Source organism: Cylas formicarius, unplaced genomic scaffold (assembly GCF_029955315.1).
Source record: "Cylas formicarius isolate icCylForm1 unplaced genomic scaffold, icCylForm1.1 PGA_scaffold_8__14_contigs__length_24414737, whole genome shotgun sequence".
NCBI classification, from domain to species: domain Eukaryota; kingdom Metazoa; phylum Arthropoda; class Insecta; order Coleoptera; family Brentidae; genus Cylas; species Cylas formicarius.
The window spans coordinates 15,046,706-15,067,212 of record NW_026844361.1 but is presented as its reverse complement, the minus strand read 5'-3'; the positions used below and the strand labels follow the sequence as shown (position 1 = coordinate 15,067,212).

Sequence of the window (20,507 nt, the reverse complement as noted above, 5' to 3'; positions counted from 1 at the left end):
AACTTCGGATTCTATAAGTTTGAGGACATTGGAGTTTACACGGGGAAAACATTGTAACGACGAATGGCAGATTTCAGTTGACGCCAAACATGTTCAATGGGATTAAATATACAGTGGCCTTAAAACTGTATGCCCTAGATTTTTTGCATAATTATCACAGACGTAGGTTCAAGCTTTGTAGAACCTCAATTAATTACTTTTTGGTATAATCTTCATGAAAATAAATGTCGTTATTATACATGTAGGTTTGGATTGTTGCTTTTGTGTCACATGAGGAAGGGGTTTTAGTCAACTGTCTACTGTTATTACTTGCATTGTCCATTACATTGACGCTATTAGAAGGAATGTTTGGAACTAGTTTGCTTTTAAATCAACTTTCAAATAAATCAGTGGTGGTGTCTTCATGGTAATCCAGAGAAGAATCTTTAATATTTTTCGCAGACAGAGAAAGTCCATTTGGAATCCAACCATCTTTAGAGTCAGCATGCAAAATAGTTATTCTTTTATCTCTTTTTGATGGCGCGTTTGTTTTAAACTTATCAGCTGGATCAACCCAACACTTTTCCGGGGTATTCTAAGTGTCGAACCAAGTTTCATCCAAGTAAATAATTGGCCTTTGTTGTTCGCTGTAAATCCTAATTTTTTCTAGATATTCCAGTCGCCATTTCCGAATTTTAAAAGATTCCTCCTAATTAAGATATCTAATGTAGACACGCTTTGTTCCTCGTATAACTGGTAAATTTTACGCCGTATTATATATTGATCACTTTCATATACATTCGAGAAAATGACAGCTTCTTTTTTTCCCCGCTGAAATGGGATTATTCACAATTTTCCATACAGTTGATGTTGGAAATTTCGTCAATGTGGCCGTTTCTTCTAAAGATGCTTGCTTGCTTGCTGGCACCACGTTCAATGAGAGAGTCATATAAACATTGTTTATAACTTCCTTAGTCTCAATAGAATAGTGTTTTCTATACTGGGGCGGAAGCATCTCCTGAGATACACTAGACTCGCACATATTTTGCATAATTCGCACACGATTCAACACACGCTGTATTACACACGAAATAAGAATCATTACTAATAAATTTAAACTAAGTAATATATAAAACCAAGGCATATTAGGTAGGTAGGTAGGCATAGGTATAAAATTAGTTTCTATTACGGACCACAATTTTACCTGAATTTTAATTCCGAAACTTTAGGAACACTTGGATAATAATCATTCAAAAGCAATTGGTCACTTTCTTATATTTATGAACATAATCTATCGATAACCCTCAATAGCTCTTTCAAAACGAACTTTTACTAAAATCCCAAGTCTCAACAATAAATACGGTGCTATAAGCATATTTCCTAAATGTGAGGGATATCCATCAGGTATTTTCTCTTATTTGATTTTTTTTCCATTTAAAACCAACATTAAAATATTCATTTGCCTTTTTCGATCATATCTGTTATCTAGTTCTTTAAATAAGCTTGTTCAATAACGTTAACAATTTTTAGCTTTATTTTTCTCCAAATGAAAAAAAGTCCAGATATTAAAAACTATAGCCGTGATTGCAGATTATATCGGCATCTTGCAAAAGTTTATAAAATGTTACAACAAATCAATGTCAATTTTGAAGAATATAATCTGGTACATAGCCAAAACCGGCACTGACAGTTACAGAGACGCGATAATGACGAAATAACCAAAAATGACATCATTCCAGAAACGTAATGCACCATCAAGAGTAATCTTATTTTTAATCGAAGGTCCATTCTCTCTCGATGCATAGTAGGCTTTTGCCGACGACGTTGTCATGGCAACGCAAATACAACCAGCTTGCTGCGATAGTGCCAACTTGTTCTTGGAAAATTTATCAATATCTATGGCTAGGGATTTTTTTAACCCTTGCTAATTGACTGACTCGGTAATTATAACGTAAGGATGAAATGGCAGTTCCTCAAATGACGCAGAATGTTATCATTTTTTCAAACGAAATTTCAGTATACTGTTTATTAATATCATGGTAACCTAATAAAATGCAGCTAATACTATTTGGAAATAAAATTCTTTCCTTTTCAGGAGTGTCCTACCGCGAGTAACATTGAACGAATTTTGCAATCAAATGAATGTCCAATAATGAAAGTTGATTAAGTATTCGTGAGATCACTGTGCACAGATAATGAGATTTTATTACTCTATAGCATTCAGAAATATAATTTGACAGGTTTCAATTTCAAATAATACATACATTTCGGTGTCCAAAAAATGGGCGGAGATATTTTAAATGACGATTCCTTAAAACAATATGTATTTTATGAAGATATAAGATCCCGAAATAAAAAGTTTTCCAGATACATTGTGTTAGAATAAAACCAGCTTTGGCCAGTGCCATGCAATTTTTTTTCCCTCGAAAACGAGGCCAAATACGAAAACATCTAAAAATCAATAACAAAAATGTTTTTTTAAAATTTAACGCCTTGTATCTTGAAAATTCTGCATCGAAGGACTCAATATTTTTTACCAAGGACTCGCACTCTAAAATATTTTCATGTATGCATAATCATGGCAACCCTACAGCAAAATCGACTTTAAATTGATTGAGCTGTCATCAATTTTGTCAGTAAATCGATATGTATATTATATTTAACATACCAGTTCACATAAATTCTCAAAAATGTATTTTCTTATTTGAATTAGTCAAAAAGTACAGAACGTTTCCGACCATTGCTGAGATATCGCCTTACAAATATGGCGGAAAAATAATCTTTTTTATCTTAAAACGAAAATAGATTAACAAAGTATTACCAGAAAATTACTGTTATGAAAACACTATTTTAGAAAAAAAAACTGGCGAAAGACTAAAACATTAGCTACGAAGTGAAGAAACGAAGAAAGGAATCCTTAGCTATTTTCTGATAGATCTGGCAACTGTGGGGCTGTCCGAGCGTCGTGCTAAGCATCGGGCATCGCGACTTCATTCAGTTGTTTCTTGGCCGAGGCTGATGAAGGCAGTCGGCCTGATACAAACGTTTTCAATTTTTCGCGCCAACTTGCCCCCAAGACGCGAATAGTGATAACTACAGCAGCCAAACGGAAAAGAAGAAATTTTTAATCACCCTATTTTGAACTGGAAGAGTCCGCGTCCAACTCACGGCATATCAAAATCAGGTAAGGTCGGTTAGAGCGTGTAAAGCAGCGAACGTTATCTGATTTGGTATATCCCTTAATTAAAAAAAAATAATTGAAAAGCAAAAGAGAATCGGGTTTTGAGGCCGCGGACCTATGAGCCTAGCACTATGCTCTTCGTCGCTTTATTGATGACAATGGCTTTAGCAATTTTCAAGAGAAAAGAGCAAAAGTTTCCGACAAACCTTCGAACCTTCAACCTTCTCTAAATAGAGATGTTTGATAAAGTGAATATATATTTATACAGGATGTTTAAAATAACGGTTGAATTAGATTACCACCATCTCTATTACCTAGATTTAAGGAAAAACTTACATTTTTTGTCAAATTTTTCACCTTTTCCAAATAAGATAATACAATCAAAAGCAATGCATTAGGCGTTTCCTATCATTGCATTATTTGATGTTGCCCAGTTAGTTTGAATGCAAAGTACGATTAATTTAATAAAAAAATTATTCTCTGATCGTTGGAATGCAAAAATGAACGAATGAGTGAATCGATATTTTTTTAAAGGCACTTTTACTAAAAAAAATGCAATAAACGACAAAAACAAAAAATAAAGGCTAGTTTAATTCACTCTTTTGAAAAAAAAATAAAAAATACGGAAAGTCGGTTTTCATAACATTAATATTTCGGTAATGTTTTATTGTTGTATTTGCGTTTTAAAATAAATAATAAAAACATTATTATTCCGCCATTCTTCCGCCATATTTGTAAAGCGATATCTCATTAATAGTTGGAGATAAATACTCTTTTCAGTTTTTATGTTTTGTTTGAAATATCCTGTATTTTTTGACTAATTTTAATAATAAGTTTTGAGAATATATGTCAACTGTTTGATTAATTTATTTAAACAATTAGTCTCTGATGATCATTTAGTCGTTCGATAATAACAAATTTAGTTGATTAATGGAATGCAAAAATGAATGAATGAGTGAATCGATATTTTTTAAAGCCACTTTTATAAAAAAAAATGCAATAAACTACAAAAACAAAAAACAAAAGCTAGTCTAATTCACTCATTTTGAAAAAATAAATAAAAAATGCGGAAAGTGAGTATTCATAACATTAATATTTCGGTAATGTTTTATTGTTGATTTCCGTTTTAAAATAAATAATGAAAACATTATTCTTCCGCCATATTTGAAACGCGATATCTCAGTAATGGTTGGAGATACTCCCTTCAGTTTTTATGTTTTGTTTGAAGCATGCTGTATTTTTTGAATTATTTTAATAATAAGTTTGGAGAATGCATGTCAACTGTTTGTTAAATATGATATAATGATGTAAATATCAATTTATATTTCGATATAAAGTTTGTTGAAGCGAAACCCATGATTCATTTCTTTCTTTTATCGTATTGCCAACTTAACAATTACTTTCCTTTTTTTAAGTTTATAAGGTCAACAATGTACTCTGGTTTACACCAAGACTGTCTTCGACACCCTGTATTCTAGATTCACCATAGGTTAACAGAATTGCCACATTCTCCATCTCTCTTTTTGTCTGACGATCGTTTAGCAATTTTCACCCTACAACCTTCTCTACATAGAGATGGCATTTATTTGATGATCAATTTCATATAATTTTAGGGGTTAGCATGCATTTAGTTCTGGTTAGTTTAGTATAATTAGTACTATTACTGTTTTGCCGGTGATCTAAATTAAGGAGCAACTTTTTTTTCAAACTTTTTACCTTTTCCAAATAAAACAATAAATCAAAAGGATAAGGCGTTCCAATTATTGCTTTGTTTGATGTTGCCCAGTCAGTTTGAATACAAAATGCGAATAATGGAGAATGCAGAAACGAATGAATGAGTCGATCGATATTTTTTTAAAGCGACTTTTATAGAAAAAAAATGCAGTAGACAAAAGAAGAAGTCGAAATGCAAAAATGTATAAACAGTTTAAATATATTACGCTTACGTGCTCTGTGTATTGTGTGATTTATATTTAATATTTCGTGAAATTTGGTCATGTTATCTGTTGGAATGGTTATTATTATTATTATAGCATACTCACAACAAAATAAATAATAAACGGTTCTTATTGAAATTTATTTTATTTATTATTTAAGTTTACGTACTTCCTATTCATTCTTCACAAGGTAAAAAAAGAATCTAAAACCCATGTTTTGAATACACTGCCACATTTAACACCGGTTTCATCTTTTTCATCAAGATAACTAATGTAGGCACGCTTTGTTCCTCGTATAACCGGTAAACTTTACGCCGTATTACATCTTGATCACTTTCATCTACACTCGAGAAAATGTCAGCATCGTTTCTTTTTTTCCCCGCTGAAATGGATTATTCACGATTTTCCATACAGTTGATGTTGGAATTTTCGTCAATGTGGCCGTTTCTTCTAAATATGCTTGCTTGCTGGGACCACGTTCAATGAGAGACAAATAAACATTGTTTATAACTTCCTTGGTTTCAATAGAATAGTGTTTTCTACATTTGGGAGCATCTCCTGAGATACACTAGACTCGCACATATTCGCACACGATTCAACACACGCTGTATTACACACGAAATAAGAATGATTACTAATAAACTTAAAGGAAGTAGTATAGCAAACCAAGGAATATTAAACTCAGGTAAGTATAAAATTATTTTCTATTACGGATTTTAGGTACTAATCTTGTTTCATTGTATGTTAATGACCACCCTTGGATTCAAAAGCAATTGGCCACTTTCTTATATCTATGAACAGAGCATACTAAAGCTAACTTAAGAAGTTAGAATAAATCGAATAATTGGTGTCAGCTATGACAATACTGCTAATAACTGCTGCACTTTCTCTTAGTTCTCCGCCGCCTCGAAATATGCCCCTCCACGAGGCGGTCTTTTGGCGTAATTGCAAAACTTTCCCAATTTTGTCATTGCGCGCGAGTTTCATCGTAATACTCGAAGTTAGCATAATTTCTCGTACAACCCAAGTCGGTTAAAGTTGACAGGAACTTTTTCCGCGTGAGTAAGGGAGAGCGTAAATCAACGCATCGGCGAAGAAGTTTTGATTGGGTTTCCTAATGGACGATTTCGTTTAGCGACTAAACTTTTAAAAGTCGCTTAAAATTACCACCCAGCCACTCGAGGCACAGGCGGTCCTTTTCGAACGATATTACGCTGGACTTTTACGTTCAATATGGTTGAAGGCTTTCCCTAGTTCGGCCTAACTCGCAGTAAGTTGACGGTAGGCGAACTTTAAACGACACTTCTACTCGGTGACCCAAATAAGTGAGCATAATGTCCGTCGTATTGTGTAGAAAATTAAACGAGTCTCTGTTTTATAGCTTTTTTAAAAGCTGTTTCTTCTTTCCTTCCAGGGAAAATCCTGGACATGACACATGACCATTGTTTCGACAACACAACACAAAAATGACATTAAAACCTTCATTAATGTTGTTGTGAGAATTTAAGTTTAATAACGGGGAGGTGTTTAAATCTAATTGGTCGTTTTTTTTTTAATTTTCTACTTTTTGTGGCTGTATGTAAAATATCAAAATAGTCGTCAAAAATGTGTTTTTCTGTGTTTAAGTGTGTAACGTATTTAGAATCTAGACTATTGTTTTTAAACGCTCTTTTATGTTCGTTAATGCGTGTCTTCCAATATACATTTTAGGACAAGATATTTTTTAACCACATTTTTTCAAATGTTTAGAAACTTTTTCACTGGGTTCTCCTATGTATGTAATTGTTTTAAATTGTTCGTGCTCTGTATTAGGTTTAGGATGAATAGAGTTTACTTCTTTGTTGTAATTTTCTGTTGAGAGTGACGTATTAAGAAGTCTGTGTATAAAAGATTGAAATGGAACGTTTTTTTAATAGTTAAGACTAAAAAAATAATACAGTTATCTTGTTCAATCTCTATATTGAATTTTATACGATTATGTAATGAGTTAATGTAATTTAAAAAAGAATTCTACTGTCTGTCCGTTCCACCAAAGCAAGCAAAGACATCATATACGTATCTATACCACCATAGAATAGAACATCCTTTAAGTAAAAGTTTTCTGTGGTGGTATAGATACGTGGATGATGTCTTTGCTTGCTTTGTTGGAACGGCCAGACAATTGAATTCTTTTTTAAATTACATTAACTCATTACATAATAACTGTATTAATTTTTCATACTTAACTATTACGAAAACGCAAAACAAATAAAATTTTTCCATTTATCATAAACCTTCACACACGGACACAGTTATACATAACAGCTCAAATCACCCTTATACACACAAAATGGCTGCATTTCACGCTTTCATGTACAAATTTCTTAATACGCCACTCTCAACAGAAATTTACAACAGAGAACTTGTTATCATTAGACAAATTGAACTGAACAACTGCTACAATCCGTCCATTATCGATAAAATTATAAAGAAAAAACAAATCCGGACAACAGTAATCTCAATTTATCCTAAACCTAATACAGAACACGAACAACACAGTGAAAAAGTTTCAAAACATTTGTCAAAATGTGGTTTAAAAATGGTTTTCAGAACTAACAACACTATGGGAACATTTTTAAAAAACAATAAAACGAAATATCCAAGATCTCAAAAATCAGGTGTCTACAGGTTGAATTGCGTATCTTGTCCTATAATATATATTGGACAAACAGGTAGATCCTTCATGAAACGCATTAATCAAAATAAAAGAGCGTGTAAAAACAATAGTCTATATTCTAATTATGCTTACACTTAAACACAAAAAAAAAACACATTTTTGACGACAATTTTGATATTTTACTTACAGCCATAAAAAGTAGAAAATTAAATTTATTGGAAGCCATGGAGATAAACAAAATGAGACATTCAAATGTATTGCTTAAAGATCAATTAGATTTAAATACCTCTCCTTTATTAAACTTAAATTTTCACAACATTAACTAAGGTATTAATGTCATTTTTCGGTATATATAGTAGCAGGTAGTTTGTAAATATTGCATTGTCGAAACAATTGTCAGTTTTTATTTAAAATCCAGTAACCCGCTTTCTCAATTGATTTTATTGCTTACTGCTATATTTCGTACTATATTCAATATCATCCTTGTTGTGTAGTGTAGAGGTAGTAGTTTTTTTCCAAATGACGTATGAAACAAAACTATCGATTTTCTGACATATAAGTCCACGTCATATTTTTTTAAATGATCACCGTGTATATTATATATGTGTGTTATAGAATATCTTATTCCGATTACAATGACGTAACACAGTTTATATTTCACAAATCAGCAAAAATAGGAAAGAGTGCCGTGTCTGGCTTCAACAACAATAATTATTTACAAATTAAACACCAAAATTGGCAAGACACTAAAGTATAAAATTCTATTCTAAATACTGCCGTATATGAGCACTATTTTCCTGAACACATTTCTCAGACACTTTAATTGTATAATATCTTACATTTAGTATACTTTTCCGGATTATCTCTTAACTGATTGATTGCCTCTGAAATCCTTTCCCGAAGTTCCACGACATTATTACAAGGAGTTATGCGCACGTGATTTTTTATGTGACCCCAAATGAAAAAATCCATTATAGTTAAGTCGGGTCTGTTGGCTGGCCAATCCATAGTTCCGCCACTGGGATATTCCATGTTAAGAAAATTTTTAACTTGCACAACATTGTGAGAAGGGGCACCGTCATGCTGCCATTTAATCAGCGGTGCTATAAGAATTGCGAATAATGATCTCCAGTTAACTGTTGATCTATAAACGGACCCAAAATAAGACCCACACCATACATTAATTGACTGGTGCCTCTGGGTTTTTTTCTTGTATTTGTCTAGGATTATTTAAAGACCAATAGCAAGTATTTTGTCTATTACAACCCTTTCTTGTAGTCAACGAACTTTCATGAGTCCATAAAATGTTTTTCAAACAATTATTATGCTCATTATGCCTATTTAAAAAATCCAAACAAAATTGCATCCTCCTTTGACATGGTTTTGCACTTCGTTTTTAAGTTTTACGAAGTGTAGACGCATTATATTTATATTTCAAAACTGAGTAGATTGATCCCCGAGAAATACCTGTAATAAAGGAAACTGGATGTGCTTCATAGAATCCTAATTAGTTTGCCTTATTTTCCTCATTTATAACATTATGATTCCGGTATACCGTTTTAGCATTTAATACGTTACCGTTTTCTGCAAATTTCTTAGCCAGCCATGTAAATATCTGTTTTGAAGGAGCTCGGCGTTCTGGATATAGTTTAACATACTGAGGACGAGCTGCGGTTGCACTTTTATTATTCAGAAAGTATACTTGAAGCATATCACTCCTTTCATTGATGCTAAATTCGCAAAAAACCGTTTTAACAATAATGACTGGGACAATAATTCAACCATCAATATTGTTTATTAATATGTCAAACATAAACATAAACTCTTTGAAATCATATAAATATTTTCTGTTTTTGCCGATTTGGCAAAATCGAGTGGACTAAAATATAAAGTAAATAAAATATAAAGAATAGGATATTCTATTAAACACGTACAATATACAGGTGTTCCAAAAAAAAATGATGAAAATTTTTTGTTGTATACGTCACTCGGAAAAAAACTTGGCTACTAACCCTACATTTTGCTTTATTGTTTACCTCGATATCTTTAAAAACAAAGAAGTTACAGCCAATTAAAATGTTGTCAAGATAATTGAATTGGATTTATAGGCACTCATAAATACGCTAATATAATGTTAGTCACATTCGAATAAGATTTTGCAGTTTACATTTTGCAGCTACATTTTGTTTTATTGTTTACCTTGATATCTTTAAAAACAAGTATGTTATAGCCAAGTAAAATGTTATGAAGATAAATTGAATTGGATTTATAGGCACTCATAAATACGCTAATATAATGTTAGTCACAGTCGAATAAGATTTTGCAGCTACATTTGGTTTTATTGTTTACCTTGATATCTTTAAAAACAAAAAACTTACAGCCAATTAAAATGTTATCAAGATAAATTGAATTGGATTTAGAGGCACTCATAAATACGCTAATATAATTTTAGTCACAGTCGAATAAGATTTTGCAGTTTACATTTTGCAGCTACATTATGTTAGTCACAGTCGAACAAGATTTTGCAGTTTACATATCGAAATCGTCTTCAGAAATTTGCAATTGCTTCTTTGAAATTGGGTGCCAGGTTCACTTCCGCTGATAAGATTCTCCTGGGAAATTAACATACGGCGGAATTTACGTATCGACTGGCACAAAAATCCGTACTCCCTATAATATACTTTAAAGATGTAGATAGTAAATAATAATTTTCTAAATTCTAAGCTTTCCAAGGTGTCTTAACTCTCAGACCTTTTCATAGCGATGGCCAAAACAGTACAAAATCGAAAAGAAATAGATGGCCGCCAATGCCCGATCGCCGCCATTTTCAAATATGTCATGCACCTAGTGGACTGTAACAAAGGAGCAAAATTTGAAGCGTCTAACTCGAACCGTTCGCCAGTTATCCTCGAAAAATCTTAGAACAGAGAACGAAAGCCTACTTCAAAAGTCCCTAGTTTTCCACGATTTTATTTTAATATTTCGGTTTTCTTTGGATTTTACATTTCACGGCACGCATCATTGACTTTAAATCGCCGTTAAAAAAACCTTAAAACAAAACAAACAGCGGTTAAGAGCGGAAGGTCGCCGGTATAAAAATCGTCCTCAACTCTCCGACGTGAACGTATCGAGCGATCGTTTTTTTCTTGGGTTAATATCTTGAACCTCACCTTGAATGCCCGCGAAGGATTTTCTTGCTACCGGGAGGCAATTGCTCGATGTGTACAGGGTAGCCGATTAAGATTCTTTTCTTCTATTCAAATTTTATTACACAAAATAAATAAAAAATGATGAAAAAGGAATCTTTTTTTTTTTTTAAATATTTAACTTTGGTCGACATATTTTTAGACATTTTAGAAAATATTCTTTTATTCTATTCAAATTTTATTACACAAATTTCTATAAAAGAAAATGGAAATTTAATTTTAGATATCTTTTTACGTTGAATACGTACTGAGATTTTTTAAAAAATATGTAACTTTTAAGAAACGAGATACGTTTTTCAAAATTGTAATGTTTAATGGTCTAAATATTCTTAGACATTTCAGAAAATATTCTTTTATTTTATTCAAATTTTATTACACAGAATACAAAAAAAGATGATGAAAATGGAATCCTATATATCTTTTGACGTAGAATAAGTACTAAGATTGTTTTAAAAATATATAATTCTTAAGAAACAAGACTCGCTTTTCCAAAATGTAATGTATAATGGTCTAAATATTTTTAGACATTTTAGAAAATAAAAAAAATAATAAGAACTTTTCCAAGGTTACTGAATAAATTGTTCTAAAATAATAAATTAGAGTAAGCAAGCAGAAAGGAAGCAAATCGACAAGAGTATATATTTATACTTTTTCCTAGAAACTTCCACACGCTACTGTTTCAACTCTTCTCGCCAATTATCCTGTCGTCTTCAAAAATCAACTGAAACCGATTTGCGTTCTATTTACAACCTGCTTATACACTGTTTGAGGGGGACGGAGCTAGAGGATACCTTAATGCATTTTCACATCAGCATCACAATAATAGTTTCTATTTTATATATATTAAGCATTCCATCACAAAATTCGCTTCCAAAGAAAATGAGTCCGAAAACAACCCCACACTAATAACACCTAATAAAAGTTCTCAAGAAATATAACATTAAAAATAGATTTACCACTTGTCCAAAAATCTCCCAACATCTTCAATCTGTCAAAGACAAAATTCATATGCGGCAAAAAAGAGCTTTAGGATGATGACAAACAAACTCATCAGCAGTTTCCGAACAGAATCGTGAAACCGAACATCAAATCTTATCTTATATCTAGTGTCGTTTCGCCAAATTTTCATCTGGCATCTTTGAAGACCTCGCGTCCATGTCACTTGTACGTCCAAGCTTAAGTTTAAGTGCGGACATTTTTTTCTGTGTCTTTTTTTTTCAGACCTTTATTCGTAGATGGTGCACCAACTAAGTCAAATGCTAAGTAATGGAAAGTATGGCGTAGGGCTTTGTGGTGCATGGTATGGCCAAAGTTGGAAAGTTAAAAGTTTAATCGTACAAACTCAAAGATCACTTGTACTTACTATAGGATCATTTGAAGAATTCTTTAGTTTTATCGAATAAGATTTGATACCGCTTTTTAAGGCTATTTCATGTTCGTTAAGCATAGCTGATATTTTTGACATAGGAGGAATCCAGAAGATCGATCGAAGTGTTACAAAACACATAAGATATACATAATGTTTCATTACCTTTCAAAAATCTGAAAACGCCACTGACTTGTGGATGTTTCGTTCTAGGCCATCCTAAATGCCGAAAGATTTAAACCGTTTTTCCATTCACAATTTTTTATATTCTATTCATATCTTTGTAGTAAAATTTAATACTAATACGTTAATTGCGAAAAAAATAAGATAGACGGCAAAGAATATTATTTAAATTGACAAAATAAATGTTTATTTAAAAATATATGTACCGGAAGTTCGAAAATTGAGTTGGAGGAAATATTCGTAATATTTTCCGAGTTATAGTTTATCAAAATTCATTTTTTTATTTTCATGACATAATAAAATATTTCAGAAATCTGTCACTAGAGGGAACTTTACCTAGATTTTTTTAATTTTCCCTATATTTTATTTATTTACTTACCGATATTGCAAAATAGAACAGATTGCCTTAAGCAATCGCACATCCTCAAAAATTGTTGCTCTTTTTTTAACTCGGTTAGTGTTATCGTTCAGCTGCGAATCGATTTTTTTTCTCTGCTTATTATTAGAGCTTATTATCCAACTGCTACTGAATATTGCGATATGCATTTTTACTGCAGAAGAGCAAATGAAAATGCAGATCAAGCACGACGGATTTATATCAAGGCTTGTCACAATAGAAGCGTTCCATCTGCTAAGACATTCACCAACATACACAGAAGACTTGGTGAAAGAGAATCATTCAAACCGGATCATATGAATAAAGGCAGACCAAGGTATAAAAGAGCCGCTGCAAGAGAAGAAAGAAGACTTCAAAATGTGGAGGCTGGCCCGTCAACGAGTACGAGAAAACTTGCTTCTCAAGAAAGAATTGCTTGCTCTACAGTTTGCCAAGTTTTGCATGAAAAGGATCTTCGGCTTTTCCATGATCAAAGGGTTCAAGCACTGTATGAGGGTAATGAGCAATTGAGAGTAATTGAAAACATCGGCGCCAGTTTGGCAGGGATTATAGATGATAATCTTACATTACCTCATTTCTTTAACTGTTAATGGAGAAAATGTATTTCCAATTTCTCCAAGGGGAACTACCACCTTTGCTGGAAGAGGTACCATTACAGTGGAGGCAAAACATGTGATTAATGCAAGATGGCGCCCAAACCATTTTATATTGGATGTACGAAGGTATTTAAATCAGGCTTTTGAATATCGATGGACAGGTCGGCGCGGACCTCTAGCTTAGCTACATCGCTCACCAGACCTTAATCCGATGGACTTCTTTTTTTGGAAGTCTTTAATGAATGAAACACCTATAACAGATATCAATGATCTACGACAAAAAGTAACAAACGGTTGCGAAATCATTGAAAATAGGCCAGGCGTATTTTTTATATTTTTTTAAATTGTATAAGAAACGGTGGGCATTACTATTACTACCACTTAGCCGTGTATACTGTTTGATTCCCGATTATTAATAATATTTTATTATTTTCCAAAATGTTAAATGTGAAATGTTATTTAAATTATATGCAACAAGTGCGGCACTTGATTTACGAGTTTATTTGACACGAGCGGAGCGCAGAGGAGCGAGTTTTTAATAAACGAGTGACTTAAAAAGTTTACCGAACGTGTTGCATACTTAAAGTGGCCATTTATTTTTTACCTCAAAACGTGACAACAAAATTTAAGCTTCAGGTAAAAAGTCTGGCGGAAAATTCAATTTTAAGCAGTATTTTTTTTTTAATTGTAGCTAAATTAGGCAAAACTTAGATAGGGTTTTCGATTTCGCGACAATAAAAAAATATTTATTTACGTTACTCTAAATCGATATTTAAAAACTGTTTAAAATTTAAATTTCCCGCCAGACCTTTACATTTAGCCTGCAGGCTAACAAAGAAAATAAACACAACTTTTTAATTTTCTTTATTTAGAATAAGTGTTACTTAATGGAATTATACACTATAATTATTTTCGTATTAAATAAGTAATTTAAAAATAATAAGTAGTAAAAAATTAAAATCAATCACCAGCTTTACTAATCAAGGAACTTTGATCTGTCAATAATTATTAAAATCTATGCAACGCATTTTTTTAAAATTGTTTTTATACTTTTCAGAGGAACAAATTTGCTTTAATAAAGTTTGCGATGACTTTAAATAAGAATAAAATTCTTGGCACGTTTTTTTACATTAACCTTAGTTATCAACATCGCTTTCAACACTGGAACCTGTAAATGATTTTTTTCGGATGTCCACAGTTTGTTCATGAGAGAAAAGACTGGAGCATTCATTCCAGGTAGACATAAAATGTATTCAATTAAAATACAAAAATTTTCATGTTTAAGATTGTTAGAACGAAAGTGTTTGAATACTTCCACCCAACGAGTTTCTGTTGAGACTTTTAAATTACCCCATTCGGTAATTTTTTGGGTAGTGACGTAGTTTGAAATTAATGTGAATTCGTCAAATACTTCTGTATCTTTATTACAGTGAATATATCCCTTTTCAATCAATATATCCACTGCGTTTTGAATATCTTTTCACGCGAGTACTTTTCTTAAATCTGCCCAATTCAATATCTCTATTTCTTTAGTAAGAAAGCCAGTCCACTGTTCCAAGTTTTATAAAATTCTGTTGCCGTATTTTTCACCAAGTCTTCACTAATATTAGTGCCATTATCTTTTAGTTTCACAATTAAACTACGAATAGTAAATGGAAGAAACCGATTGATCTGTTTCTTCAGCTTGATGAAAACTTGCTGACTGAGCGTGTAAAAAATTAAGCCATAATTCTGACGTGGGATCTTCAAAAAAGTTTTTCAACAATTTGGGACATTTTTAAATGCTCAAAAAATAGTCTTTTAACGGTTGGAACATTTTTAAAACTCTCTCCAAAGCAGGCATAAGCGCAAGCCACCTGGTTTTACTGTAGCCAAGCATTTGGTGATGTTCTATTTCAGCTTCAGCACAAAACTCCTTGAGAGCTTCCACTCGAACCGTGTAAATATAAAAAAATGAATATATTTTGACAATAATGCTTTCGTAGTCTAAAGGTAGATCATCTGCAGCGGATTTTATTGCATTGTGAATTATATGGGCTCCACATCCAATACCTATCAACGGTTTTTTCAGAGATGATTGTAACTTGGCTAATACATTGTTAGTTCCTCGCCTAGCTACACCTCCAAAATTGACGTTAGCGTTGTCACCACAAAATGGCACGACTTTTTTTGTCAAATTATTATCTATTAATACTTGATGTAAATAATCTACAATGATGTCAGAAGTTTCACCTGGTTGCTCTTGGATGTCTAAAATATTTACTTATTTACTTGCACACCTTCATAAGGTTGAAAAAAGCGCACTACGAAAGGATATTTTTTTTTGTTTCCGTGGTTTGAAGCGTCGTTTAAAATTGTTATACAATTGGACTTATTAAGATCATCTTTTAAACTGTCGATCGAACGCCCTAAAACATTTACCACAATAGTTTCGGTTTTTGTACGCGCGCATGTGAATTTCGGATCAAAACATGTTTGAATTAATTTCGACGCACAATCATTGGAACGAAAACTGTGGTTTTCTTTTATGGTGTGATAAGCCCAGACGCCTTCTGCAGCAGCAATATCAAATCCTTTGAAGTTGGCGCGTTTGGGTTCTTGAAAAAGTTTAACATTGAAGAACTGAAAGCAGCGGCACGATCGGCATTTTTATGTTTTTCTGACTTCAAATGCTGTTCAATATCACCAGCACCACTATGGAAAATACTAACATCTGTGCGACACTTTTCGCATCTGACATTTGAAGGAGTATTAGCTTGCTTAATAAAAGGGTAATTTGCTTGTAAGTTGACATTAAATGAACACTTGCGTTTCGGCATAACTATAGGCAAAAATCCAAAACAATATAAAAAAAAATTATATAGCAGTTTATCACTAAACTACTTCACAAACGTTACGTAAAAATAAAACAATAACGAGAATTCTGAGTGCGTGCGCGTGAATAGCCTAATAAACAATAACAAACAGCGTGTGAATCCCCCCAGCCCGCGCGTGTTTCGTGAGCTACATGATTTAAATTTTCGGGCTGTTTCACAAAACGGGACAATTTTGCGTCCCGGAGCTTTGTTTGGGGACAACGGGACAGGTGACCTATAAAAGGGACAGTCCCGTTCAAAACGGGACGTATGGTCACTTTATGCATACTATAATTTTTCTACGACTGTTAGTTTTTGGGTGCATTTTCCGATTGCTCCCAAATCCGTGCGGTAAAATCCCGGAAATGTCCGAAGTGACTCGGATTCATGGGAAACGAAACTGACGTGGTAAAGTGACGCTTCCCGCACGCTAGATCGACGTATAATTAGGTATTTTACAGACGGGTGTAGAAAAAACATGTGGAACTAAGGTGGCTTTTACTTGATGAAAATCCATTTATCAAAATAAATAAGAACTAAAAGTTCAGATTTTCACAAAGTTATATATTTTCACATGACAATTGTTTGGACAACACAAAAATGACATTCAAACCTTAATTAATGTTGTGAGAATTTAAGTTCAATAACGGAGAGGTATTTAAATCTAATTGATCGTTAAGCAATACACTTGAATGTCTCATTTTATTAATCTCTATTGCTTAAAATAAGTTTAATTTTCTACTTTTTGTGGCTGTATGTAAAATATCAAAATTGTCGTCAAAAAATGTTTTGAAACTTTTTCACTAGGTTCTCCTATGTATGTAATTGTTTTAAATTTTTCGTGATCTGTATTAGGTTTCGGATTAATAGAGTTTACTGTTGTCTGGATTTGTTTTTTATTTATAATTTTATCTATAATGAACGGATTGTAACCGTTGTTCAGTGCAATTTGTTTAATGATATTGAGTTCTTTGTTGAGAGTGGCGTATTAAGAAGTCTGTGTATAAAAGAGTGAAATGCAGTCATTTTGTGTGTATAAGGGTGATTTGAGTTGTTATGTATGACTGTGTCCGTGTGTGAAGGTTTATGATAAATGGAAAAATCTAATTTGTTTTGCGTTTTTGTAATAGTTAAGTCCAAAAAATTTAATAGAGTTATCCTGTAATCTAGTGAATAGTGAATTTTATACGATTATGTAATTCACGTCTCTATACCACCATACAAAAGTTTTATTTAAGGGATGTTCTAGTGTGATATTTTCCAAATTATCCATAAAAATCTCGGCTAACAAAGGACTAAGTGGGTTTCCCATAATCAAACCTTCCTTAGAGATGTAAATCTGTCCATTAAATTCAAAATAATTTTGGTGAAAAGATACTATTATGCAATCTAGTAAATCTTGTCTCACCAATGTTTTAACCTGTTTCCGAGTTAGGGTGAAATCTACTAAATCTATCACATCCATAGGTCGAATACTGGGAAATAAGTTTTGTACATCAAAAGACAATAGTGTTGCGTTGGAAGAGATTTTGATATATTTATTTTTGGGTTAAAATCTCTGCGGAACTTTAAAATATTTACTAATTTTGTTGAGAGTTTAACTGCTGGAGCTGTTACATAAGACACGACTTGTCTAATGGGCATATCTTGTAATTTATGTAATTTAACTAAAGAATATTTCGGCGGTTGTGGAATCATAATTGTTAAAAAATATTTGTCTTTGTCACTAAATAATGTGGAGTTAGTAATTACTTCCTTGACTTGTCTTTGATGTAACTCGTTAGGATCGTGTTTGATACATTGGAAAAGTTCTGGTTTAAGTTGGTTTTTGAAATATATTCTGGGAGATCGATAGCTATGACTTCCCTTTATCTGCGTGTGTAAATATTATGTTATTTTCAGAAGCTTTGTTTTTGATAGTTTTTACTAATGACATTAGTTTTTACTAATGACATTTAAGACACGGTGTTGTCGAAACAATTGTCATGTAATAATATATAATTTCGTGAAAATCTGAACTTTCAGTTCTTATTTATTTTGAAAAAACCTGTTATTGCATTGACTTAAGCCATTTTTTCACTTTTTTATTTTGTAGCATACTGTTTTGAAATATTTAGTGCAGTTTAATAATGCTGGGCTGCATTTCCACTTGCTTTTCCGCTATATACAATATCACCTTTGTGTAAATTAGAAGTGTGTTACAAGTAAACGATAACACTCATCGACTTAAAACAAGAGTAACAATTTTTGAGGACTTGTAATTCTGCTTAAGGCAATCTGTTCTATTTTGCAATATCGGTCTAAATAAATAAAATACAGGGAAAATAAAAAAATGTTCTTGGTAAAGTGCCCTTTAGCGACGGATTTCTAAAACACTTATTTTTTGACTTTTACTAGATCAGGGCTGTGTGTAAAATGCCAGCTTATTCCGTTAGTGATTAAGCCTATTGCGTTAAAAATAAAATTTAAAAAATGATTTTTGACAAGCTATAACTGGGAAAATATTACGATTTTGAATTTTCGTTACATGACTTACTCCTACGTTGAATATTTCCTCTAAGTTTCCGAACTCAATTTTTGAACATCCTGTATTTATATAATTAAATAAAATTCCATTTAAAAGAACATAACTTTAGGTCGAATACGGGGTGGTTAAAATACAAAATGTCACTGAAGTTGGCCAGAATGAAGAAAGAAAGAGAAAAATTTTTTTACATTCACGTGTCTTATTTGCGACTCAAGTTTTTTTCCCTCTAACTTTTGGACGTCGCCCCGTATACGGTCAATCGTCTCGTCCAGTCTGTATCGATTGATTTTTAATTAATTTTATTAAACACCGGAACCTTAATTGCGGTCAGCGCCCGGATAAATTGCTCCGCAAATTAGAGGCGAAAATGGATGCGAGAGGGCGGACTAATTCGTTTTGCAAACAAGAATATTGTTTTTCGTCATCGGACGTTTATGGATGGAAATAAGGCTAAGGCCGCTTTCGCACGAGCCGATAAGTTTGATGATTTCACACGTCCCTGTATTAACGAAGCCGTTCGCATAAAATAATTTCAATAGATATTTTTACGTAGTAAAAGGGAGATGTACAGGGTGGCCCGTTTATCTCGAACCCTACGGCGGTTATAAAAAAATTTAAATACAAAAGTTGTTTCTTTTTTCAAAGAAACTTCCACAGGCTACTACTACACTTTTTACAAAACTTCTGGATTCCTTCTACGTCGGTTTTTGCCGAGTCGAACTTGCTGACGTTTCGCCAATCATCCTGTTGGCTTCTTCAGAGCATGACTGAAACTGGTTCGCATTTTACCCTGTAAAGTCTGTTGATAGATATAAGAAAGTGACTTACTGATAGGAATTAAGGAAAGACCCGTTCAAGATGTAAGAATGAAATATGGCCGAACAGGTCCGTACTTTGCTTAGAATTTAATTATTTGGGGGTTTGTTAGGAAATATACTAAACAATATTTATTTATTTATGCATATATTTATGTTTAAATCGAAAATAAAATTACAAATTATTTTTATTACCTACTTAAATTACTTAAAATTATTCACATAATATATCAGTATCCCTATCGCTATCATCGCCTGTTCTAATTATCTGTTCTACATTATTTGCAATATGGGTATATGATTGCTCTGCTTTTTCTACATGTTTAACAGAATTTGCCCAACTTTGTGGAGGGATGTTAAAAACTTCGGTTTCTATAAGTTTGTGGATATTGGAGTTAACATGGGGAAAAACATTGTTACGACGAATTGCAGAGTTCAGTTGGTGCCAAACATGTTCAATGGGATTAAATATACAGTGGTAAGGTGGAAGCCTTAAAACTGTATTCTCTAGATTTTTTGCATAATTATCACCGACGTATTCCTTTTGTAGAACCTCAATTAATTGCTTTTTGGTATAATCTTCCTGAAAATAAATGTCGTTATTATACATGTAATTTTGGATTGTTGCTTTTGTGTCACATGAGGAAGGGGTTTTAGTCAACTGTCTACTGTTAAAACTTACATTGTCCATTACAATTACGCTATTAGGGGGAATGTTTGGAACTAGTTTGTTTTTAAACCAACTTTCAAATAAATCAGCGGTGGTGTCTTCATGGTAATCCAGAGAAGAATCTTTAATATTTTTCGCA

At 32.6% G+C, this 20,507-nt stretch overlaps 1 protein-coding gene across 1 annotated transcript in view; it reads left to right on the top strand.

Moving 5' to 3' along the window:
* The first annotated feature begins 2,993 nt into the window (after positions 1-2,993).
* LOC132706852 (calcium/calmodulin-dependent protein kinase kinase 1) overlaps positions 2,994-20,507 on the top strand; it is a 120,699-nt gene continuing 103,185 nt past the window's right edge. Inside the window, exon 1 of the mRNA XM_060678447.1 lies at positions 2,994-3,163. The gene's annotated coding sequence lies outside the window, so the exon portion shown is untranslated. The remainder of the gene's footprint in view (positions 3,164-20,507) is intronic.